The sequence below is a fragment of the Triturus cristatus genome, chromosome 6 (assembly GCF_964204655.1).
Source record: "Triturus cristatus chromosome 6, aTriCri1.1, whole genome shotgun sequence".
NCBI classification, from domain to species: domain Eukaryota; kingdom Metazoa; phylum Chordata; class Amphibia; order Caudata; family Salamandridae; genus Triturus; species Triturus cristatus.
In genome coordinates this window covers 99145934-99168974 of record NC_140589.1, presented here as the reverse complement: position 1 = coordinate 99168974, position 23041 = coordinate 99145934, and the positions used below count along the sequence as shown (strand labels likewise).

General features: G+C 43.4%; 29 non-coding genes across 29 annotated transcripts; all 29 read left to right on the top strand.

The window, feature by feature from the left end:
* Positions 1-59: 59 nt before the first annotated feature.
* Positions 60-142, top strand: TRNAL-AAG (transfer RNA leucine (anticodon AAG)). The gene has a single exon. It is a non-coding gene; the product is annotated as a tRNA-Leu (tRNA).
* Positions 143-1166: 1024 nt separating this feature from the next.
* On the top strand, positions 1167-1249 carry TRNAL-UAG (transfer RNA leucine (anticodon UAG)). Its single transcript has one exon. It is a non-coding gene; the product is annotated as a tRNA-Leu (tRNA).
* Positions 1250-1881: 632 nt separating this feature from the next.
* Positions 1882-1964, top strand: TRNAL-CAG (transfer RNA leucine (anticodon CAG)). Its single transcript has one exon. It is a non-coding gene; the product is annotated as a tRNA-Leu (tRNA).
* A 186-nt stretch (positions 1965-2150) lies between these two features.
* Positions 2151-2233, top strand: TRNAL-AAG (transfer RNA leucine (anticodon AAG)). Its single transcript has one exon. It is a non-coding gene; the product is annotated as a tRNA-Leu (tRNA).
* Positions 2234-3257: 1024 nt separating this feature from the next.
* On the top strand, positions 3258-3340 carry TRNAL-UAG (transfer RNA leucine (anticodon UAG)). The gene has a single exon. It is a non-coding gene; the product is annotated as a tRNA-Leu (tRNA).
* Positions 3341-4241: 901 nt separating this feature from the next.
* On the top strand, positions 4242-4324 carry TRNAL-AAG (transfer RNA leucine (anticodon AAG)). The gene has a single exon. It is a non-coding gene; the product is annotated as a tRNA-Leu (tRNA).
* Positions 4325-5348: 1024 nt separating this feature from the next.
* On the top strand, positions 5349-5431 carry TRNAL-UAG (transfer RNA leucine (anticodon UAG)). Its single transcript has one exon. It is a non-coding gene; the product is annotated as a tRNA-Leu (tRNA).
* A 632-nt stretch (positions 5432-6063) lies between these two features.
* Positions 6064-6146, top strand: TRNAL-CAG (transfer RNA leucine (anticodon CAG)). Its single transcript has one exon. It is a non-coding gene; the product is annotated as a tRNA-Leu (tRNA).
* A 186-nt stretch (positions 6147-6332) lies between these two features.
* Positions 6333-6415, top strand: TRNAL-AAG (transfer RNA leucine (anticodon AAG)). The gene has a single exon. It is a non-coding gene; the product is annotated as a tRNA-Leu (tRNA).
* A 1024-nt stretch (positions 6416-7439) lies between these two features.
* On the top strand, positions 7440-7522 carry TRNAL-UAG (transfer RNA leucine (anticodon UAG)). The gene has a single exon. It is a non-coding gene; the product is annotated as a tRNA-Leu (tRNA).
* A 632-nt stretch (positions 7523-8154) lies between these two features.
* Positions 8155-8237, top strand: TRNAL-CAG (transfer RNA leucine (anticodon CAG)). The gene has a single exon. It is a non-coding gene; the product is annotated as a tRNA-Leu (tRNA).
* Positions 8238-8423: 186 nt separating this feature from the next.
* On the top strand, positions 8424-8506 carry TRNAL-AAG (transfer RNA leucine (anticodon AAG)). Its single transcript has one exon. It is a non-coding gene; the product is annotated as a tRNA-Leu (tRNA).
* A 1739-nt stretch (positions 8507-10245) lies between these two features.
* On the top strand, positions 10246-10328 carry TRNAL-CAG (transfer RNA leucine (anticodon CAG)). Its single transcript has one exon. It is a non-coding gene; the product is annotated as a tRNA-Leu (tRNA).
* A 186-nt stretch (positions 10329-10514) lies between these two features.
* TRNAL-AAG (transfer RNA leucine (anticodon AAG)) lies at positions 10515-10597 on the top strand. The gene has a single exon. It is a non-coding gene; the product is annotated as a tRNA-Leu (tRNA).
* Positions 10598-11621: 1024 nt separating this feature from the next.
* Positions 11622-11704, top strand: TRNAL-UAG (transfer RNA leucine (anticodon UAG)). The gene has a single exon. It is a non-coding gene; the product is annotated as a tRNA-Leu (tRNA).
* Positions 11705-12336: 632 nt separating this feature from the next.
* Positions 12337-12419, top strand: TRNAL-CAG (transfer RNA leucine (anticodon CAG)). Its single transcript has one exon. It is a non-coding gene; the product is annotated as a tRNA-Leu (tRNA).
* A 186-nt stretch (positions 12420-12605) lies between these two features.
* TRNAL-AAG (transfer RNA leucine (anticodon AAG)) lies at positions 12606-12688 on the top strand. The gene has a single exon. It is a non-coding gene; the product is annotated as a tRNA-Leu (tRNA).
* A 1024-nt stretch (positions 12689-13712) lies between these two features.
* TRNAL-UAG (transfer RNA leucine (anticodon UAG)) lies at positions 13713-13795 on the top strand. Its single transcript has one exon. It is a non-coding gene; the product is annotated as a tRNA-Leu (tRNA).
* Positions 13796-14427: 632 nt separating this feature from the next.
* TRNAL-CAG (transfer RNA leucine (anticodon CAG)) lies at positions 14428-14510 on the top strand. Its single transcript has one exon. It is a non-coding gene; the product is annotated as a tRNA-Leu (tRNA).
* Positions 14511-14696: 186 nt separating this feature from the next.
* Positions 14697-14779, top strand: TRNAL-AAG (transfer RNA leucine (anticodon AAG)). The gene has a single exon. It is a non-coding gene; the product is annotated as a tRNA-Leu (tRNA).
* Positions 14780-15803: 1024 nt separating this feature from the next.
* Positions 15804-15886, top strand: TRNAL-UAG (transfer RNA leucine (anticodon UAG)). The gene has a single exon. It is a non-coding gene; the product is annotated as a tRNA-Leu (tRNA).
* Positions 15887-16518: 632 nt separating this feature from the next.
* TRNAL-CAG (transfer RNA leucine (anticodon CAG)) lies at positions 16519-16601 on the top strand. The gene has a single exon. It is a non-coding gene; the product is annotated as a tRNA-Leu (tRNA).
* Positions 16602-16787: 186 nt separating this feature from the next.
* On the top strand, positions 16788-16870 carry TRNAL-AAG (transfer RNA leucine (anticodon AAG)). Its single transcript has one exon. It is a non-coding gene; the product is annotated as a tRNA-Leu (tRNA).
* Positions 16871-17894: 1024 nt separating this feature from the next.
* Positions 17895-17977, top strand: TRNAL-UAG (transfer RNA leucine (anticodon UAG)). Its single transcript has one exon. It is a non-coding gene; the product is annotated as a tRNA-Leu (tRNA).
* A 632-nt stretch (positions 17978-18609) lies between these two features.
* On the top strand, positions 18610-18692 carry TRNAL-CAG (transfer RNA leucine (anticodon CAG)). Its single transcript has one exon. It is a non-coding gene; the product is annotated as a tRNA-Leu (tRNA).
* A 186-nt stretch (positions 18693-18878) lies between these two features.
* Positions 18879-18961, top strand: TRNAL-AAG (transfer RNA leucine (anticodon AAG)). The gene has a single exon. It is a non-coding gene; the product is annotated as a tRNA-Leu (tRNA).
* A 1024-nt stretch (positions 18962-19985) lies between these two features.
* TRNAL-UAG (transfer RNA leucine (anticodon UAG)) lies at positions 19986-20068 on the top strand. Its single transcript has one exon. It is a non-coding gene; the product is annotated as a tRNA-Leu (tRNA).
* Positions 20069-20700: 632 nt separating this feature from the next.
* Positions 20701-20783, top strand: TRNAL-CAG (transfer RNA leucine (anticodon CAG)). The gene has a single exon. It is a non-coding gene; the product is annotated as a tRNA-Leu (tRNA).
* A 2008-nt stretch (positions 20784-22791) lies between these two features.
* On the top strand, positions 22792-22874 carry TRNAL-CAG (transfer RNA leucine (anticodon CAG)). Its single transcript has one exon. It is a non-coding gene; the product is annotated as a tRNA-Leu (tRNA).
* Positions 22875-23041: the final 167 nt, after the last annotated feature.

Genomic DNA, 23041 nt, shown 5'->3' with positions numbered 1-23041 from the left:
CTGTGCATTTTTTGGTTCCTAATATCTTTCTCACCCTTTAGATGAAAAAGCAGCATGGGGTCAGGATGGCCGAGTGGTCTAAGGTGCTGCGTTAAGGCCGCAGTCTCTCCTGGAGGCGTGGGTTCAAATCCCACTTCTGACAAAACTTGAATTCCATTTTCTCTCTCAGTTCCTTTAGAATCTCAGCTAAAAATTGGCAATGTAAATAATATCTGAATAAGTACCAAACTTCAGTTTCAACTGCAAATGCATTTGCCCTATTCTATCTTTAACGTTAATGTAATATTCTTCTAGCACTCGTGGTGTTTTATATTTGTTTTGTGGGGTACTTTAAAAATCTTTTTTATGAAAGAAATGGGTTACATTAAGTCTTGTGATGTTTTAGGTTTACAATAAGGAGGTTTTAAATTTTATGTCACGTCATTTTCAGATGCTTCATTCAAGAGATGTTTCCACTATAGAATGCAGAGCAAGGGCAAAAATACAAGTGATAGAGCGAGTGAGTGAGAAGGAGTGTTGTGGAAGGAGAGAATGAAACAAAGACAGAGTGAGTGAATGGCAGGGAGGCATAGAAGAGGAGTCTAGTAGTGCAGGAGACCTGCTTTTCCCTGCTCTTGACCTCCCACCCATCCCCAAACAACCACAAACATACCTTCTGTGCAAAGTTGGTATGCAGATTTTCACGCCTCAGCAAGTGAGGGTGAGTCCCAGGCCAGGGGCTAAAGAGCAAAAGAGTGCCTGTGCTCAGACTTTCCCTGCTAGGGATAGTTTATCTGGAACAAGGCCTACTCTCTTGTATCCAGCAAGGATCTAGAAATCCTGCATGAATCTGCAAGGCACATTGGCAGCATAAATTTGCATAAACTGCCCCACCTATTGCCTTCCTACTTCCTGTGCTGTAGTTGTTTGTGTAGAGAGAGAGGTCGCAGGCAAGGAAATGTTGTGAGTCGGATACAGGACCCTAAATAGCTGGTGAGAGGTATGTGGTGTTCTAAAAGCATGAAAACTGTATACCTGTGAAATAAAGTGCTTTCGTATGTGTTCTTCTGTGTTCATTGTCCTGTGCATAAAGTTGCACCTTGTGTTTGAAGGTTTAAATTATTTCAGGCTTGCATGGAGGTAGACGTTTCTGAGTAACTTTTATTCATTTCTTAAAAGCCTATACTGTCAGGATGGCCGAGAGGTCTAAGGCGCTGTGTTTAGACCACAGTCTCCTTTGGAGGCGTGGGTTCGAATCCCACTTCTGACATGCCTTTTGGAGATTTAATCTCCTTTATCAGGTTAACATCTGATGGAAGTTGCATCTGTTGGTCTTCACTTCGCACGTTATTCCGTTCTCCTCTTGTCAAGAGAGATGGGGTTTCTCATATATTTAGGTTCTATAACGTCTTGCTGACAAAGCGCAATCCTTACCAAATGAGCATAGGACCCATGTAAGAGGTCATCTGGAAGAGTCATGCTCTTGTATGCACTGGCCAGACGGGCCCTGCAAATTTGGAAGAATGCCATGCATCTGGTAGACAACTGGACTCCAGCACACTTACAGCAATTTCCTTAGGGCTTTGATCAGGGGCTGCTTAAATTTGCATACTCCACCCTATGTTGTGACTTTGAGATCCCTTGTTGAAATTGCTTTAGCCAGCCAAGAGGTGGCTATTGTCTCAATTTCAAAGCAGCTTTGAGCCGTTCAAGTGGCTGGTGAATAGCACTTTCTCTTTGTTCGCCTCAAAGTTCTAAAGAGTTCTCCATAGGTCCTGCTCTGTACAGATTGTTCAAAGATCTGTTGGAAGTGCATATAATAGGATAAATAAATTGAGGGCATTCCTTTTCAGTACCTCACCTGCATGGCTGTCTGGCCTCTGGAAGATGCTGGGAAAGAAAGTCAGGATGGCCGAGTGGTCTAAGGCGCTGCGTTCAGGTCGCAGTCTCCTCTGGAGGCGTGGGTTCAAATCCCACTTCTGACAGTCCTGTGTTTACTCTAATTATTTTCTTGAGAAATATGATCATTTCCCTCGCAGTGGCTTATAGGATTGTCTTCTTGGAAGAGTGCAGTGAGTTTTTTTCTTGCTCTAGCCACTATTGGCCTCAGCTCTGTGCATTTTTTGGTTCCTAATATCTTTCTCACCCTTTAGATGAAAAAGCAGCATGGGGTCAGGATGGCCGAGTGGTCTAAGGCGCTGTGTTAAGGCCGCAGTCTCTCCTGGAGGCGTGGGTTCGAATCCCACTTCTGACAAAACTTGAATTCCATTTTCTCTCTCAGTTCCTTTAGAATCTCAGCTAAAAATTGGCAATGTAAATAATATCTGAATAAGTACCAAACTTCAGTTTCAACTGCAAATGCATTTGCCCTATTCTATCTTTAACGTTAATGTAATATTCTTCTAGCACTCGTGGTGTTTTATATTTGTTTTGTGGGGTACTTTAAAAATCTTTTTTATGAAAGAAATGGGTTACATTAAGTCTTGTGATGTTTTAGGTTTACAATAAGGAGGTTTTAAATTTTATGTCACGTCATTTTCAGATGCTTCATTCAAGAGATGTTTCCACTATAGAATGCAGAGCAAGGGCAAAAATACAAGTGATAGAGCGAGTGAGTGAGAAGGAGTGTTGTGGAAGGAGAGAATGAAACAAAGACAGAGTGAGTGAATGGCAGGGAGGCATAGAAGAGGAGTCTAGTAGTGAAGGAGACCTGCTTTTCCCTGCTCTTGACCTCCCACCCATCCCCAAACAACCACAAACATACCTTCTGTGCAAAGTTGGTATGCAGAATTTCACGCCTCAGCAAGTGAGGGTGAGTCCCAGGCCAGGGGCTAAAGAGCAAAAGAGTGCCTGTGCTCAGACTTTCCCTGCTAGGGATAGTCTATCTGGAACAAGGCCTACTCTCTTGTATCCAGCAAGGATCTAGAAATCCTGCATGAATCTGCAAGGCACATTGGCAGCATAAATTTGCATAAACTGCCCCACCTATTGCCTTCCTACTTCCTGTGCTGTAGTTGTTTGTGTAGAGAGAGAGGTCGCAGGCAAGGAAATGTTGTGAGTCGGATACAGGACCCTAAATAGCTGGTGAGAGGTATGTGGTGTTCTAAAAGAATGAAAACTGTATACCTGTGAAATAAAGTGCTTTCGTATGTGTTCTTCTGTGTTTATTGTCCTGTGCATAAAGTTGCACCTTGTGTTTGAAGGTTTAAATTATTTCAGGCTTGCATGGAGGTAGACATTTCTGAGTAACTTTTATTCATTTATTAAAAGCCTATACTGTCAGGATGGCCGAGAGGTCTAAGGCGCTGTGTTTAGGCCACAGTCTCCTTTGGAGGCGTGGGTTCGAATCCCACTTCTGACATGCCTTTTGGAGATTTAATCTCCTTTATCAGGTTAACATCTGATGGAAGTTGCATCCGTTGGTCTTCACTTGGCACGTTATTCCGTTCTCCTCTTGTCAAGAGAGATGGGGTTTCTCATATATTTAGGTTCTATAACGTCTTGCTGACAAAGCGCAATCCTTACCAAATGAGCATAGGACCCATGTAAGAGGTCATCTGGAAGAGTCATGCTCTTGTATGCCCTGGCAAGACGGGCCCTGCAAATTTGGAAGAATGCCATTCATCTGGTAGACAACTGGACTCCAGCACACTTACAGCAATTTCCTTAGGGCTTTGATCAGGGGCTGCTTAAATTTGCATACTCCACCCTATGTTGTGACTTTGAGATCCCTTGTTGAAATTGCTTTAGCCAGCCAAGAGTTGGCTATTGTCTCAATTTCAAAGCAGCTTTGAGCCGTTCAAGTGGCTGGTGAATAGCACTTTCTCTTTGTTCGCCTCAAAGTTCTAAAGAGTTCTCCATAGGTCCTGCTCTGTACAGATTGTACAAAGATCTGTTGGAAGTGCATATAATAGGATAAATAAATTGAGGGCATTCCTTTTCAGTACCTCACCTGCATGGCTGTCTGGCCTCTGGAAGATGCTGGGAAAGCAAGTCAGGATGGCCGAGTGGTCTAAGGCGCTGCGTTCAGGTCGCAGTCTCCTCTGGAGGTGTGGGTTCAAATCCCATTTCTGACAGTCCTGTGTTTACTCTAATTTTTTTCTTGAGAAATATGATCATTTCCCTCGCAGTGGCTTATAGGATTGTCTTCTTGGAAGAGTGCAGTGAGTTTTTTTCTTGCTCTAGCCACTATTGGCCTAAGCTCTGTGCATTTTTTGGTTCCTAATATCTTTCTCACCCTTTCGATGAAAAAGCAGCATGGGGTCAGGATGGCCGAGTGGTCTAAGGCGCTGCGTTAAGGCCGCAGTCTCTCCTGGAGGCGTGGGTTCAAATCCCACTTCTGACAAAACTTGAATTCCATTTTCTCTCTCAGTTCCTTTAGAATCTCAGCTAAAAATTGGCAATGTAAATAATATCTGAATAAGTACCAAACTTCAGTTTCAACTGCAAATGCATTTGCCCTATTCTATCTTTAACGTTAATGTAATATTCTTCTAGCACTCGTGGTGTTTTATATTTGTTTTGTGGGGTACTTTAAAAATCTTTTTTATGAAAGAAATGGGTTACATTAAGTCTTGTGATGTTTTAGGTTTACAATAAGGAGGTTTTAAATTTTGTGTCACGTCATTTTCAGATGCTTCATTCAAGAGATGTTTCCACTATAGAATGCAGAGCAAGGGCAAAAATACAAGTGATAGAGCGAGTGAGTGAGAAGGAGTGTTGTGGAAGGACAGAATGAAACAAAGACAGAGTGAGTGAATGGCAGGGAGGCATAGAAGAGGAGTCTAGTAGTGCAGGGGACCTGCTTTTCCCTGCTCTTGACCTCCCACCCATCCCCAAACAACCACAAACATACCTTCTGTGCAAAGTTGGTATGCAGATTTTCACGCCTCAGCAAGTGAGGGTGAGTCCCAGGCCAGGGGCTAAAGAGCAAAAGAGTGCCTGTGCTCAGACTTTCCCTGCTAGGGATAGTTTATCTGGAACAAGGCCTACTCTCTTGTATCCAGCAAGGATCTAGAAATCCTGCATGAATCTGCAAGGCACATTGGCAGCATAAATTTGCATAAACTGCCCCACCTATTGCCTTCCTACTTCCTGTGCTGTAGTTGTTTGTGTAGAGAGAGAGGTCGCAGGCAAGGAAATGTTGTGAGTCGGATACAGGACCCTAAATAGCTGGTGAGAGGTATGTGGTGTTCTAAAAGCATGAAAACTGTATACCTGTGAAATAAAGTGCTTTCGTATGTGTTCTTCTGTGTTCATTGTCCTGTGCATAAAGTTGCACCTTGTGTTTGAAGGTTTAAATTATTTCAGGCTTGCATGGAGGTAGACGTTTCTGAGTAACTTTTATTCATTTCTTAAAAGCCTATACTGTCAGGATGGCCGAGAGGTCTAAGGCGCTGTGTTTAGACCACAGTCTCCTTTGGAGGCGTGGGTTCGAATCCCACTTCTGACATGCCTTTTGGAGATTTAATCTCCTTTATCAGGTTAACATCTGATGGAAGTTGCATCCGTTGGTCTTCACTTCGCACGTTATTCCGTTCTCCTCTTGTCAAGAGAGATGGGGTTTCTCATATATTTAGGTTCTATAACGTCTTGCTGACAAAGCGCAATCCTTACCAAATGAGCATAGGACCCATGTAAGAGGTCATCTGGAAGAGTCATGCTCTTGTATGCACTGGCCAGACGGGCCCTGCAAATTTGGAAGAATGCCATGCATCTGGTAGACAACTGGACTCCAGCACACTTACAGCAATTTCCTTAGGGCTTTGATCAGGGGCTGCTTAAATTTGCATACTCCACCCTATGTTGTGACTTTGAGATCCCTTGTTGAAATTGCTTTAGCCAGCCAAGAGGTGGCTATTGTCTCAATTTCAAAGCAGCTTTGAGCCGTTCAAGTGGCTGGTGAATAGCACTTTCTCTTTGTTCGCCTCAAAGTTCTAAAGAGTTCTCCATAGGTCCTGCTCTGTACAGATTGTTCAAAGATCTGTTGGAAGTGCATATAATAGGATAAATAAATTGAGGGCATTCCTTTTCAGTACCTCACCTGCATGGCTGTCTGGCCTCTGGAAGATGCTGGGAAAGAAAGTCAGGATGGCCGAGTGGTCTAAGGCGCTGCGTTCAGGTCGCAGTCTCCTCTGGAGGCGTGGGTTCAAATCCCACTTCTGACAGTCCTGTGTTTACTCTAATTATTTTCTTGAGAAATATGATCATTTCCCTCGCAGTGGCTTATAGGATTGTCTTCTTGGAAGAGTGCAGTGAGTTTTTTTCTTGCTCTAGCCACTATTGGCCTCAGCTCTGTGCATTTTTTGGTTCCTAATATCTTTCTCACCCTTTAGATGAAAAAGCAGCATGGGGTCAGGATGGCCGAGTGGTCTAAGGCGCTGCGTTAAGGCCGCAGTCTCTCCTGGAGGCGTGGGTTCGAATCCCACTTCTGACAAAACTTGAATTCCATTTTCTCTCTCAGTTCCTTTAGAATCTCAGCTAAAAATTGGCAATGTAAATAATATCTGAATAAGTACCAAACTTCAGTTTCAACTGCAAATGCATTTGCCCTATTCTATCTTTAACGTTAATGTAATATTCTTCTAGCACTCGTGGTGTTTTATATTTGTTTTGTGGGGTACTTTAAAAATCTTTTTTATGAAAGAAATGGGTTACATTAAGTCTTGTGATGTTTTAGGTTTCCAATAAGGAGGTTTTAAATTTTATGTCACGTCATTTTCAGATGCTTCATTCAAGAGATGTTTCCACTATAGAATGCAGAGCAAGGGCAAAAATACAAGTGATAGAGCGAGTGAGTGAGAAGGAGTGTTGTGGAAGGAGAGAATGAAACAAAGACAGAGTGAGTGAATGGCAGGGAGGCATAGAAGAGGAGTCTAGTAGTGAAGGAGACCTGCTTTTCCCTGCTCTTGACCTCCCACCCATCCCCAAACAACCACAAACATACCTTCTGTGCAAAGTTGGTATGCAGAATTTCACGCCTCAGCAAGTGAGGGTGAGTCCCAGGCCAGGGGCTAAAGAGCAAAAGAGTGCCTGTGCTCAGACTTTCCCTTCTAGGGATAGTTTATCTGGAACAAGGCCTACTCTCTTGTATCCAGCAAGGATCTAGAAATCCTGCATGAATCTGCAAGGCACATTGGCAGCATAAATTTGCATAAACTGCCCCACCTATTGCCTTCCTACTTCCTGTGCTGTAGTTGTTTGTGTAGAGAGAGAGGTCGCAGGCAAGGAAATGTTGTGAGTCGGATACAGGACCCCAATTAGCTGGTGAGAGGTATGTGGTGTTCTAAAAGCATGAAAACTGTATACCTGTGAAATAAAGTGCTTTCGTATGTGTTCTTCTGTGTTTATTGTCCTGTGCATAAAGTTGCACCTTGTGTTTGAAGGTTTAAATTATTTCAGGCTTGCATGGAGGTAGACGTTTCTGAGTAACTTTTATTCATTTCTTAAAAGCCTATACTGTCAGGATGGCCGAGAGGTCTAAGGCGCTGTGTTTAGGCCACAGTCTCCTTTGGAGGCGTGGGTTCGAATCCCACTTCTGACATGCCTTTTGGAGATTTAATCTCCTTTATCAGGTTAACATCTGATGGAAGTTGCATCTGTTGGTCTTCACTTGGCACGTTATTCCGTTCTCCTCTTGTCAAGAGAGATGGGGTTTCTCATATATTTAGGTTCTATAACGTCTTGCTGACAAAGCGCAATCCTTACCAAATGAGCATAGGACCCATGTAAGAGGTCATCTGGAATAGTCATGCTCTTGTATGCACTGGCCAGACGGGCCCTGCAAATTTGGAAGAATGCCATGCATCTGCTAGACAACTGGACTCCAGCACACTTACAGCAATTTCCTTAGGGCTTTGATCAGGGGCTGCTTAAATTTGCATACTCCACCCTATGTTGTGACTTTGAGATCCCTTGTTGAAATTGCTTTAGCCAGCCAAGAGGTGGCTATTGTCTCAATTTCAAAGCAGCTTTGAGCCGTTCAAGTGGCTGGTGAATAGCACTTTCTCTTTGTTTGCCTCAAAGTTCTAAAGAGTTCTCCATAGGTCCTGCTCTGTACAGATTGTTCAAAGATCTGTTGGAAGTGCATATAATAGGATAAATAGATTGAGGGCATTCCTTTTCAGTACCTCACCTGCATGGCTGTCTGGCCTCTGGAAGACGCTGGGAAAGAAAGTCAGGATGGCCGAGTGGTCTAAGGCGCTGCGTTCAGGTCGCAGTCTCCTCTGGAGGCGTGGGTTCAAATCCCACTTCTGACAGTCCTGTGTTTACTCTAATTATTTTCTTGAGAAATATGATCATTTCCCTCGCAGTGGCTTATAGGATTGTCTTCTTGGAAGAGTGCAGTGAGTTTTTTTCTTGCTCTAGCCACTATTGGCCTCAGCTCTGTGCATTTTTTGGTTCCTAATATCTTTCTCACCCTTTAGATGAAAAAGCAGCATGGGGTCAGGATAGCCGAGTGGTCTAAGGCGCTGCGTTAAGGCCGCAGTCTCTCCTGGAGGCGTGGGTTCGAATCCCACTTCTGACAAAACTTGAATTCCATTTTCTCTCTCAGTTCCTTTAGAATCTCAGCTAAAAATTGGCAATGTAAATAATATCTGAATAAGTACCAAACTTCAGTTTCAACTGCAAATGCATTTGCCCTATTCTATCTTTAACGTTAATGTAATATTCTTCTGGCACTCGTGGTGTTTTATATTTGTTTTGTGGGGTACTTTAAAAATCTTTTTTATGAAAGAAATGGGTTACATTAAGTCTTGTGATGTTTTAGGTTTCCAATAAGGAGGTTTTAAATTTTATGTCACGTCATTTTCAGATGCTTCATTCAAGAGATGATTCCACTATAGAATGCAGAGCAAGGGCAAAAATACAAGTGATAGAGCGAGTGAGTGAGAAGGAGTGTTGTGGAAGGAGAGAATGAAACAAAGACAGAGTGAGTGAATGGCAGGGAGGCATAGAAGAGGAATCTAGTAGTGAAGGAGACCTGCTTTTCCCTGCTCTTGACCTCCCACCCATCCCCAAACAACCACAAACATACCTTCTGTGCAAAGTTGGTATGCAGAATTTCACGCCTCAGCAAGTGAGGGTGAGTCCCAGGCCAGGGGCTAAAGAGCAAAAGAGTGCCTGTGCTCAGACTTTCCCTGCTAGGGATAGTTTATCTGGAACAAGGCCTACTCTCTTGTATCCAGCAAGGATCTAGAAATCCTGCATGAATCTGCAAGGCACATTGGCAGCATAAATTTGCATAAACTGCCCCACCTATTGCCTTCCTACTTCCTGTGCTGTAGTTGTTTGTGTAGAGAGAGAGGTCGCAGGCAAGGAAATGTTGTGAGTCGGATACAGGACCCTAATTAGCTGGTGAGAGGTATGTGGTGTTCTAAAAGCATGAAAACTGTATACCTGTGAAATAAAGTGCTTTCGTATGTGTTCTTCTGTGTTTATTGTCCTGTGCATAAAGTTGCACCTTGTGTTTGAAGGTTTAAATTATTTCAGGGTTGCATGGAGGTAGACGTTTCTGAGTAACTTTTATTCATTTCTTAAAAGCATATACTGTCAGGATGGCCGAGAGGTCTAAGGCGCTGTGTTTAGGCAACAGTCTCCTTTGGAGGCGTGGGTTCGATTCCCACTTCTGACATGCCTTTTGGAGATTTAATCTCCTTTATCAGGTTAACATCTGATGGAAGTTGCATCTGTTGGTCTTCACTTGGCACGTTATTCCGTTCTCCTCTTGTCAAGAGAGATGGGGTTTCTCATATATTTAGGTTCTATAACGTCTTGCTGACAAAGCGCAATCCTTACCAAATGAGCATAGGACCCATGTAAGAGGTCATCTGGAAGAGTCATGCTCTTGTATGCCCTGGCCAGACGGGCCCAGCAAATTTGGAAGAATGCCATTCATCTGGTAGACAACTGGACTCCAGCACACTTACAGCAATTTCCTCAGGGCTTTGATCAGGGGCTGCTTAAATTTGCATACTCCACCCTATGTTGTGACTTTGAGATCCCTTGTTGAAATTGCTTTAGCCAGCCAAGAGGTGGCTATTGTCTCAATTTCAAAGCAGCTTTGAGCCGTTCAAGTGGCTGGTGAATAGCACTTTCTCTTTGTTCGCCTCAAAGTTCTAAAGAGTTCTCCATAGGTCCTGCTCTGTACAGATTGTTCAAAGATCTGTTGGAAGTGCATATAATAGGATAAATAAATTGAGGGCATTCCTTTTCAGTACCTCACCTGCATTGCTGTCTGGCCTCTGGAAGATGCTGGGAAAGCAAGTCAGGATGGCCGAGTGGTCTAAGGCGCTGCGTTCAGGTCGCAGTCTCCTCTGGAGGCGTGGGTTCAAATCCCACTTCTGACAGTCCTCTGTTTACTCTAATTTTTTTCTTGAGAAATATGATCATTTCCCTCGCAGTGGCTTATAGGATTGTCTTCTTGGAAGAGTGCAGTGAGTTTTTTTCTTGCTCTAGCCACTATTGGCCTAAGCTCTGTGCATTTTTTGGTTCCTAATATCTTTCTCACCCTTTAGATGAAAATGCAGTATGGGGTCAGGATGGCCGAGTGGTCTAAGGCGCTGCGTTAAGGCCGCAGTCTCTCCTGGAGGCGTGGGTTCGAATCCCACTTCTGACAAAACTTGAATTCCGTTTTCTCTCTCAGTTCCTTTAGAATCTCAGCTAAAAATTGGCAATGTAAATAATATCTGAATAAGTACCAAACTTCAGTTTCAACTGCAAATGCATTTGCCCTATTCTATCTTTAACGTTAATGTAATATTCTTCTAGCACTCGTGGTGTTTTATATTTGTTTTGTGGGGTACTTTAAAAATCTTTTTTATGAAAGAAATGGGTTACATTAAGTCTTGTGATGTTTTAGGTTTCCAATAAGGAGGTTTTAAATTTTATGTCACGTCATTTTCAGATGCTTCATTCAAGAGATGTTTCCACTATAGAATGCAGAGCAAGGGCAAAAATACAAGTGATAGAGCGAGTGAGTGAGAAGGAGTGTTGTGGAAGGAGAGAATGAAACAAAGACAGAGTGAGTGAACGGCAGGGAGGCATAGAAGAGTAGTCTAGTAGTGAAGGAGACCTGCTTTTCCCTGCTCTTGACCTCCCACCCATCCCCAAACAACCACAAACATACCTTCTGTGCAAAGTTGGTATGTAGAATTTCATGCCTCAGCAAGTGAGGGTGAGTCCCAGGCCAGGGGCTAAAGAGCAAAAGAGTGCCTGTGCTCAGACTTTCCCTGCTAGGGATAGTTTATCTGGAACAAGGCCTACTCTCTTGTATCCAGCAAGGATCTAGAAATCCTGCATGAATCTGCAAGGCACATTGGCAGCATAAATTTGCATAAACTGCCCCACCTATTGCCTTCCTACTTCCTGTGCTGTAGTTGTTTGTGTAGAGAGAGAGGTCGCAGGCAAGGAAATGTTGTGAGTCGGATACAGGACCCTAAATAGCTGGTGAGAGGTATGTGGTGTTCTAAAAGCATGAAAACTGTATACCTGTGAAATAAAGTGCTTTCGTATGTGTTCTTCTGTGTTTATTGTCCTGTGCATAAAGTTGCACCTTGTGTTTGAAGGTTTAAATTATTTCAGGCTTGCATGGAGGTAGACGTTTCTGAGTAACTTTTATTCATTTCTTAAAAGCCTATACTGTCAGGATGGCCGAGAGGTCTAAGGCGCTGTGTTTAGGCCACAGTCTCCTTTGGAGGCGTGGGTTCGAATCCCACTTCTGACATGCCTTTTGGAGATTTAATCTCCTTTATCAGGTTAACATCTGATGGAAGTTGCATCTGTTGGTCTTCACTTGGCACGTTATTCCGTTCTCCTCTTGTCAAGAGAGATGGGGTTTCTCATATATTTAGGTTCTATAACGTCTTGCTGACAAAGCGCAATCCTTACCAAATGAGCATAGGACCCATGTAAGAGGTCATCTGGAATAGTCATGCTCTTGTATGCACTGGCCAGACGGGCCCTGCAAATTTGGAAGAATGCCATGCATCTGCTAGACAACTGGACTCCAGCACACTTACAGCAATTTCCTTAGGGCTTTGATCAGGGGCTGCTTAAATTTGCATACTCCACCCTATGTTGTGACTTTGAGATCCCTTGTTGAAATTGCTTTAGCCAGCCAAGAGGTGGCTATTGTCTCAATTTCAAAGCAGCTTTGAGCCGTTCAAGTGGCTGGTGAATAGCACTTTCTCTTTGTTTGCCTCAAAGTTCTAAAGAGTTCTCCATAGGTCCTGCTCTGTACAGATTGTTCAAAGATCTGTTGGAAGTGCATATAATAGGATAAATAGATTGAGGGCATTCCTTTTCAGTACCTCACCTGCATGGCTGTCTGGCCTCTGGAAGACGCTGAGGAAGAAAGTCAGGATGGCCGAGTGGTCTAAGGCGCTGCGTTCAGGTCGCAGTCTCCTCTGGAGGCGTGGGTTCAAATCCCACTTCTGACAGTCCTGTGTTTACTCTAATTATTTTCTTGAGAAATATGATCATTTCCCTCGCAGTGGCTTATAGGATTGTCTTCTTGGAAGAGTGCAGTGAGTTTTTTTCTTGCTCTAGCCACTATTGGCCTCAGCTCTGTGCATTTTTTGGTTCCTAATATCTTTCTCACCCTTTAGATGAAAAAGCAGCATGGGGTCAGGATGGCCGAGTGGTCTAAGGCGCTGCGTTAAGGCCGCAGTCTCTCCTGGAGGCGTGGGTTCGAATCCCACTTCTGACAAAACTTGAATTCTATTTTCTCTCTCAGTTCCTTTAGAATCTCAGCTAAAAATTGGCAATGTAAATAATATCTGAATAAGTACCAAACTTCAGTTTCAACTGCAAATGCATTTGCCCTATTCTATCTTTAACGTTAATGTAATATTCTTCTGGCACTCGTGGTGTTTTATATTTGTTTTGTGGGGTACTTTAAAAATCTTTTTTATGAAAGAAATGGGTTACATTAAGTCTTGTGATGTTTTAGGTTTCCAATAAGGAGGTTTTAAATTTTATGTCACGTCATTTTCAGATGCTTCATTCAAGAGATGATTCCACTATAGAATGCAGAGCAAGGGCAAAAATACAAGTGATAGAGCGAGTGAGTGAGAAGGAGTGTTGTGGAAGGAGAGAATGAAACAAAGACAGAGTGAGTGAATGGCAGGGAGGCATAGAAGAGGAATCTAGTAGTGAAGGAGACCTGCTTTTCCCTGCTCTTGACCTCCCACCCATCCCCAAACAACCACAAACATACCTTCTGTGCAAAGTTGGTATGCAGAATTTCACGCCTCAGCAAGTGAGGGTGAGTCCCAGGCCAGGGGCTAAAGAGCAAAAGAGTGCCTGTGCTCAGACTTTCCCTGCTAGGGATAGTTTATCTGGAACAAGGCCTACTCTCTTGTATCCAGCAAGGATCTAGAAATCCTGCATGAATCTGCAAGGCACATTGGCAGCATAAATTTGCATAAACTGCCCCACCTATTGCCTTCCTACTTCCTGTGCTGTAGTTGTTTGTGTAGAGAGAGAGGTCGCAGGCAAGGAAATGTTGTGAGTCGGATACACGACCCTAATTAGCTGGTGAGAGGTATGTGGTGTTCTAAAAGCATGAAAACTGTATACCTGTGAAATAAAGTGCTTTCGTATGTGTTCTTCTGTGTTTATTGTCCTGTGCATAAAGTTGCACCTTGTGTTTGAAGGTTTAAATTATTTCAGGGTTGCATGGAGGTAGACGTTTCTGAGTAACTTTTATTCATTTCTTAAAAGCATATACTGTCAGGATGGCCGAGAGGTCTAAGGCGCTGTGTTTAGGCCACAGTCTCCTTTGGAGGCGTGGGTTCGATTCCCACTTCTGACATGCCTTTTGGAGATTTAATCTCCTTTATCAGGTTAACATCTGATGGAAGTTGCATCTGTTGGTCTTCACTTGGCACGTTATTCCGTTCTCCTCTTGTCAAGAGAGATGGGGTTTCTCATATATTTAGGTTCTATAACGTCTTGCTGACAAAGCGCAATCCTTACCAAATGAGCATAGGACCCATGTAAGAGGTCATCTGGAAGAGTCATGCTCTTGTATGCCCTGGCCAGACGGGCCCAGCAAATTTGGAAGAATGCCATGCATCTGGTAGACAACTGGACTCCAGCACACTTACAGCAATTTCCTTAGGGCTTTGATCAGGGGCTGCTTAAATTTGCATACTCCACCCTATGTTGTGACTTTGAGATCCCTTGTTGAAATTGCTTTAGCCAGCCAAGAGGTGGCTATTGTCTCAATTTCAAAGCAGCTTTGAGCCGTTCAAGTGGCTGGTGAATAGCACTTTCTCTTTGTTCGCCTCAAAGTTCTAAAGAGTTCTCCATAGGTCCTGCTCTGTACAGATTGTTCAAAGATCTGTTGGAAGTGCATATAATAGGATAAATAAATTGAGGGCATTCCTTTTCAGTACCTCACCTGCATGGCTGTCTGGCCTCTGGAAGATGCTGGGAAAGCAAGTCAGGATGGCCGAGTGGTCTAAGGCGCTGCGTTCAGGTCGCAGTCTCCTCTGGAGGCGTGGGTTCAAATCCCACTTCTGACAGTCCTCTGTTTACTCTAATTTTTTTCTTGAGAAATATGATCATTTCCCTCGCAGTGGCTTATAGGATTGTCTTCTTGGAAGAGTGCAGTGAGTTTTTTTCTTGCTCTAGCCACTATTGGCCTAAGCTCTGTGCATTTTTTGGTTCCTAATATCTTTCTCACCCTTTAGATGAAAAAGCACCATGGGGTCAGGATGGCCGAGTGGTCTAAGGCGCTGCGTTAAGGCCGCAGTCTCTCCTGGAGGCGTGGGTTCGAATCCCACTTCTGACAAAACTTGAATTCCATTTTCTCTCTCAGTTCCTTTAGAATCTCAGCTAAAAATTGGCAATGTAAATAATATCTGAATAAGTACCAAACTTCAGTTTCAACTGCAAATGCATTTGCCCTATTCTATCTTTAACGTTAATGTAATATTCTTCTAGCACTCGTGGTGTTTTATATTTCTTTTGTGGGGTACTTTAAAAATCTTTTTTATGAAAGAAATGGGTTACATTAAGTCTTGTGATGTTTTAGGTTTCCAATAAGGAGGTTTTAAATTTTATGTCACGTCATTTTCAGATGCTTCATTCAAGAGATGTTTCCACTATAGAATGCAGAGCAAGGGCAAAAATACAAGTGATAGAGCGAGTGAGTGAGAAGGAGTGTTGTGGAAGGACAGAATGAAACAAAGACAGAGTGAGTGAACGGCAGGGAGGCATAGAAGAGTAGTCTAGTAGTGAAGGAGACCTGCTTTTCCCTGCTCTTGACCTCCCACCCATCCCCAAACAACCACAAACATACCTTCTGTGCAAAGTTGGTATGCAGAATTTCACGCCTCAGCAAGTGAGGGTGAGTCCCAGGCCAGGGGCTAAAGAGCAAAAGAGTGCCTGTGCTCAGACTTTCCCTGCTAGGGATAGTTTATCTGGAACAAGGCCTACTCTCTTGTATCCAGAAAGGATCTAGAAATCCTGCATGAATCTGCAAGGCACATTGGCAGCATAAATTTGCATAAACTGCCCCACCTATTGCCTTCCTACTTCCTGTGCTGTAGTTGTTTGTGTAGAGAGAGAGGTCGCAGGCAAGGAAATGTTGTGAGTCGGATACAGGACCCTAAATAGCTGGTGAGAGGTATGTGGTGTTCTAAAAGCATGAAAACTGTATACCTGTGAAATAAAGTGCTTTCGTATGTGTTCTTCTGTGTTTATTGTCCTGTGCATAAAGTTGCACCTTGTGTTTGAAGGTTTAAATTATTTCAGGCTTGCATGGAGGTAGACGTTTCTGAGTAACTTTTATTCATTTCTTAAAAGCCTATACTGTCAGGATGGCCGAGAGGTCTAAGGCGCTGTGTTTAGGCCACAGTCTCCTTTGGAGGCGTGGGTTCAAATCCCACTTCTGACATGCCTTTTGGAGATTTAATCTCCTTTATCAGGTTAACATCTGATGGAAGTTGCATCTGTTGGTCTTCACTTGGCACGTTATTCCGTTCTCCTCTTGTCAAGAGAGATGGGGTTTCTCATATATTTAGGTTCTATAACGTCTTGCTGACAAAGCGCAATCCTTACCAAATGAGCATAGGACCCATGTAAGAGGTCATCTGGAAGAGTCATGCTCTTGTATGCCCTGGCCAGACGGGCCCTGCAAATTTGGAAGAATGCCATGCATCTGGTAGACAACTGGACTCCAGCACACTTACAGCAATTTCCTTAGGGCTTTGATCAGGGGCTGCTTAAATTTGCATACTCCACCCTATGTTGTGACTTTGAGATCCCTTGTTGAAATTGCTTTAGCCAGCCAAGAGGTGGCTATTGTCTCAATTTCAAAGCAGCTTTGAGCCGTTCAAGTGGCTGGTGAATAGCACTTTCTCTTTGTTCGCCTCAAAGTTCTAAAGAGTTCTCCATAGGTCCTGCTCTGTACAGATTGTTCAAAGATCTGTTGGAAGTGCATATAATAGGATAAATAAATTGAGGGCATTCCTTTTCAGTACCTCACCTGCATGGCTGTCTGGCCTCTGGAAGATGCTGGGAAAGCAAGTCAGGATGGCCGAGTGGTCTAAGGCGCTGCGTTCAGGTCGCAGTCTCCTCTGGAGGTGTGGGTTCAAATCCCACTTCTGACAGTCCTGTGTTTACTCTAATTTTTTTCTTGAGAAATATGATCATTTCCCTCGCAGTGGCTTATAGGATTGTCTTCTTGGAAGAGTGCAGTGAGTTTTTTTCTTGCTCTAGCCACTATTGGCCTAAGCTCTGTGCATTTTTTGGTTCCTAATATCTTTCTCACCCTTTAGATGAAAAAGCAGCATGGGGTCAGGATGGCCGAGTGGTCTAAGGCGCTGCGTTAAGGCCGCAGTCTCTCCTGGAGGCGTGGGTTCAAATCCCACTTCTGACAAAACTTGAATTCCATTTTCTCTCTCAGTTCCTTTAGAATCTCAGCTAAAAATTGGCAATGTAAATAATATCTGAATAAGTACCAAACTTCAGTTTCAACTGCAAATGCATTTGCCCTATTCTATCTTTAACGTTAATGTAATATTCTTCTAGCACTCGTGGTGTTTTATATTTGTTTTGTGGGGTACTTTAAAAATCTTTTTTATGAAAGAAATGGGTTACATTAAGTCTTGTGATGTTTTAGGTTTCCAATAAGGAGGTTTTAAATTTTATGTCACGTCATTTTCAGATGCTTCATTCAAGAGATGTTTCCACTATAGAATGCAGAGCAAGGGCAAAAATACAAGTGATAGAGCGAGTGAGTGAGAAGGAGTGTTGTGGAAGGAGAGAATGAAACAAAGACAGAGTGAGTGAATGGCAGGGAGGCATAGAAGAGGAGTCTAGTAGTGAAGGAGACCTGCTTTTCCCTGCTCTTGACCTCCCACCCATCCCCAAACAACCACAAACATACCTTCTGTGCAAAGTTGGTATGCAGAATTTCACGCCTCAGCAAGTGAGGGTGAGTCCCAGGCCAGGGGCTAAAGAGCAAAAGAGTGCCTGTGCTCAGACTTTCCCTGCTAGGGATAGTTTATCTGGAACAAGGCCTACTCTCTTGTATCCAGCAAGGATCTAGAAATCCTGCATGAATCTGCAAGGCACATTGGCAGCATAAATTTGCATAAACTGCCCCACCTATTGCCTTCCTACTTCCTGTGCTGTAGTTGTTTGTGTAGAGAGAGAGGTCGCAGGCAAGGAAATGTTGTGAGTCGGATACAGGACCCTAAATAGCTGGTGAGAGGTATGTGGTGTTCTAAAAGCATGAAAACTGTATACCTGTGAAATAAAGTGCTTTCGTATGTGTTCTTCTGTGTTTATTGTCCTGTGCATAAAGTTGCACCTTGTGTTTGAAGGTTTAAATTATTTCAGGCTTGCATGGAGGTAGACTTTTCTGAGTAACTTTTATTCATTTCTTAAAAGCATATACTGTCAGGATGGCCGAGAGGTCTAAGGCGCTGTGTTTAGGCCACAGTCTCCTTTGGAGGCGTGGGTTCGAATCCCACTTCTGACATGCCTTTTGGAGATTTAATCTCCTTTATCAGGTTAACATCTGATGGAAGTTGCATCTGTTGGTCTTCACTTGGCACGTTATTCCGTTCTCCTCTTGTCAAGAGAGATGGGGTTTCTCATATATTTAGGTTCTATAACGTCTTGCTGACAAAGCGCAATCCTTACCAAATGAGCATAGGACCCATGTAAGAGGTCATCTGGAAGAGTCATGCTCTTGTATGCCCTGGCCAGACGGGCCCAGCAAATTTGGAAGAATGCCATTCATCTGGTAGACAACTGGACTCCAGCACACTTACAGCAATTTCCTCAGGGCTTTGATCAGGGGCTGCTTAAATTTGCATACTCCACCCTATGTTGTGACTTTGAGATCCCTTGTTGAAATTGCTTTAGCCAGCCAAGAGGTGGCTATTGTCTCAATTTCAAAGCAGCTTTGAGCCGTTCAAGTGGCTGGTGAATAGCACTTTCTCTTTGTTCGCCTCAAAGTTCTAAAGAGTTCTCCATAGGTCCTGCTCTGTACAGATTGTTCAAAGATCTGTTGGAAGTGCATATAATAGGATAAATAAATTGAGGGCATTCCTTTTCAGTACCTCACCTGCATGGCTGTCTGGCCTCTGGAAGATGCTGTGAAAGCAAGTCAGGATGGCCGAGTGGTCTAAGGCGCTGCGTTCAGGTCGCAGTCTCCTCTGGAGGCGTGGGTTCAAATCCCACTTCTGACAGTCCTCTGTTTACTCTAATTTTTTTCTTGAGAAATATGATCATTTCCCTCGCAGTGGCTTATAGGATTGTCTTCTTGGAAGAGTGCAGTGAGTTTTTTTCTTGCTCTAGCCACTATTGCCCTCAGCTCTGTGCATTTTTTGGTTCCTAATATCTTTCTCACCCTTTAGATGAAAAAGCAGCATGGGGTCAGGATGGCCGAGTGGTCTAAGGCGCTGCGTTAAGGCCGCAGTCTTTCCTGGAGGCGTGGGTTTGAATCCCACTTCTGACAAAACTTGAATTCCATTTTCTCTCTCAGTTCCTTTAGAATCTCAGCTAAAAATTGGCAATGTAAATAATATCTGAATAAGTACCAAACTTCAGTTTCAACTGCAAATGCATTTGCCCTATTCTATCTTTAACGTTAATGTAATATTCTTCTAGCACTCGTGGTGTTTTATATTTCTTTTGTGGGGTACTTTAAAAATCTTTTTTATGAAAGAAATGGGTTACATTAAGTCTTGTGATGTTTTAGGTTTACAATAAGGAGGTTTTAAACTTTATGTCACGTCATTTTCAGATGCTTCATTCAAGAGATGTTTCCACTATAGAATGCAGAGCACGGGCAAAAATACAAGTGATAGAGCGAGTGAGTGAGAAGGAGTGTTGTGGAAGGAGAGAATGAAACAAAGACAGAGTGAGTGAATGGCAGGGAGGCATAGAAGAGGAGTCTAGTAGTGAAGGAGACCTGCTTTTCCCTGCTCTTGACCTCCCACCCATCCCCAAACAACCACAAACATACCTTCTGTGCAAAGTTGGTATGCAGAATTTCACGCCTCAGCAAGTGAGGGTGAGTCCCAGGCCAGGGGCTAAAGAGCAAAAGAGTGCCTGTGCTCAGACTTTCCCTGCTAGGGATAGTTTATCTGGAACAAGGCCTACTCTCTTGTATCCAGCAAGGATCTAGAAATCCTGCATGAATCTGCAAGGCACATTGGCAGCATAAATTTGCATAAACTGCCCCACCTATTGCCTTCCTACTTCCTGTGCTGTAGTTGTTTGTGTAGAGAGAGAGGTCGCAGGCAAGGAAATGTTGTGAGTCGGATACAGGACCCTAAATAGCTGGTGAGAGGTATGTGGTGTTCTAAAAGCATGAAAACTGTATACCTGTGAAATAAAGTGCTTTCGTATGTGTTCTTCTGTGTTTATTGTCCTGTGCATAAAGTTGCACCTTGTGTTTGAAGGTTTAAATTATTTTAGGCTTGCATTGAGGTAGACGTTTCTGAGTAACTTTTATTCATTTATTAAAAGCATATACTGTCAGGATGGCCGAGAGGTCTAAGGCGCTGTGTTTAGGCCACAGTCTCCTTTGGAGGCGTGGGTTCGAATCCCACTTCTGACATGCCTTTTGGAGATTTAATCTCCTTTATCAGGTTAACATCTGATGGAAGTTGCATCTGTTGGTCTTCACTTGGCACGTTATTCCGTTCTCCTCTTGTCAAGAGAGATGGGGTTTCTCATATATTTAGGTTCTATAACGTCTTGCTGACAAAGCGCAATCCTTACCAAATGAGCATAGGACCCATGTAAGAGGTCATCTGGAAGAGTCATGCTCTTGTATGCCCTGGCCAGACGGGCCCAGCAAATTTGGAAGAATGCCATTCATCTGGTAGACAACTGGACTCCAGCACACTTACAGCAATTTCCTCAGGGCTTTGATCAGGGGCTGCTTAAATTTGCATACTCCACCCTATGTTGTGACTTTGAGATCCCTTGTTGAAATTGCTTTAGCCAGCCAAGAGGTGGCTATTGTCTCAATTTCAAAGCAGCTTTGAGCCGTTCAAGTGGCTGGTGAATAGCACTTTCTCTTTGTTTGCCTCAAAGTTCTAAAGAGTTCTCCATAGGTCCTGCTCTGTACAGATTGTTCAAAGATCTGTTGGAAGTGCATATAATAGGATAAATAAATTGAGGGCATTCCTTTTCAGTACCTCACCTGCATGGCTGTCTGGCCTCTGGAAGATGCTGGGAAAGCAAGTCAGGATGGCCGAGTGGTCTAAGGCGCTGCGTTCAGGTCGCAGTCTCCTCTGGAGGCGTGGGTTCAAATCCCACTTCTGACAGTCCTGTGTTTACTCTAATTTTTTTCTTGAGAAATATGATCATTTCCCTCGCAGTGGCTTATAGGATTGTCTTCTTGGAAGAGTGCAGTGAGTTTTTTTCTTGCTCTAGCCACTATTGGCCTAAGCTCTGTGCATTTTTTGGTTCCTAATATCTTTCTCACCCTTTAGATGAAAAAGCACCATGGGGTCAGGATGGCCGAGTGGTCTAAGGCGCTGCGTTAAGGCCGCAGTCTCTCCTGGAGGCGTGGATTCGAATCCCACTTCTGACAAAACTTGAATTCCATTTTCTCTCTCAGTTCCTTTAGAATCTCAGCTAAAAATTGGCAATGTAAATAATATCTGAATAAGTACCAAACTTCAGTTTCAACTGCAAATGCATTTGCCCTATTCTATCTTTAACGTTAATGTAATATTCTTCTAGCACTCGTGGTGTTTTATATTTCTTTTTTGGGGTACTTTAAAAATCTTTTTTATGAAAGAAATGGGTTACATTAAGTCTTGTGATGTTTTAGGTTTACAATAAGGAGGTTTTAAACTGTATGTCACGTCATTTTCAGATGCTTCATTCAAGAGATGTTTCCACTATAGAATGCAGAGCAAGGGCAAAAATACAAGTGATAGAGCGAGTGAGTGAGAAGGAGTGTTGTGGAAGGAGAGAATGAAACAAAGACAGAGTGAGTGAACGGCAGGGAGGCATAGAAGAGGAGTCTAGTAGTGCAGGAGACCTGCTTTTCCCTGCTCTTGACCTCCCACCCATCCCCAAACAACCACAAACATACCTTCTGTGCAAAGTTGGTATGCAGATTTTCACGCCTCAGCAAGTGAGGGTGAGTCCCAGGCCAGGGGCTAAAGAGCAAAAGAGTGCCTGTGCTCAGACTTTCCCTGCTAGGGATAGTTTATCTGGAACAAGGCCTACTCTCTTGTATCCAGCAAGGATCTAGAAATCCTGCATGAATCTGCAAGGCACATTGGCAGCATAAATTTGCATAAACTGCCCCACCTATTGCCTTCCTACTTCCTGTGCTGTAGTTGTTTGTGTAGAGAGAGAGGTCGCAGGCAAGGAAATGTTGTGAGTCGGATACAGGACCCTAAATAGCTGGTGAGAGGTATGTGGTGTTCTAAAAGCATGAAAACTGTATACCTGTGAAATAAAGTGCTTTCGTATGTGTTCTTCTGTGTTTATTGTCCTGTGCATAAAGTTGCACCTTGTGTTTGAAGGTTTAAATTATTTCAGGCTTGCATGGAGGTAGACGTTTCTGAGTAACTTTTATTCATTTCTTAAAAGCCTATACTGTCAGGATGGCCGAGAGGTCTAAGGTGCTGTGTTTAGGCCACAGTCTCCTTTGGAGGCGTGGGTTCGAATTCCACTTCTGACATTCCTTTTGGAGATTTAATCTCCTTTATCAGGTTAACATCTGATGGAAGTTGCATCTGTTGGTCTTCACCTGGCACGTTATTCCGTTCTCCTCTTGTCAAGAGAGATGGGGTTTCTCATATATTTAGGTTCTATAACGTCTTGCTGACAAAGCGCAATCCTTACCAAATGAGCATAGGACCCATGTAAGAGGTCATCTGGAAGAGTCATGCTCTTGTATGCCCTGGCCAGACGGGCCCTGCAAATTTGGAAGAATACCATGCATCTGGTAGACAACTGGACTCCAGCACACTTACAGCAATTTCCTTAGGGCTTTGATCAGGGGCTGCTTAAATTTGCATACTCCACCCTATGTTGTGACTTTGAGATCCCTTGTTGAAATTGCTTTAGCCAGCCAAGAGGTGGCTATTGTCTCAATTTCAAAGCAGCTTTGAGCCGTTCAAGTGGCTGGTGAATAGCACTTTCTCTTTGTTCGCCTCAAAGTTCTAAAGAGTTCTCCATAGGTCCTGCTCTGTACAGATTGTTCAAAGATCTGTTGGAAGTGCATATAATAGGATAAATAAATTGAGGGCATTCCTTTTCAGTACCTCACCTGCATGGCTGTCTGGCCTCTGGAAGATGCTGGGAAAGCAAGTCAGGATGGCCGAGTGGTCTAAGGCGCTGCGTTCAGGTCGCAGTCTCCTCTGGAGGTGTGGGTTCAAATCCCACTTCTGACAGTCCTGTGTTTACTCTAATTTTTTTCTTGAGAAATATGATCATTTCCCTCGCAGTGGCTTATAGGATTGTCTTCTTGGAAGAGTGCAGTGAGTTTTTTTCTTGCTCTAGCCACTATTGGCCTAAGCTCTGTGCATTTTTTGGTTCCTAATATCTTTCTCACCCTTTA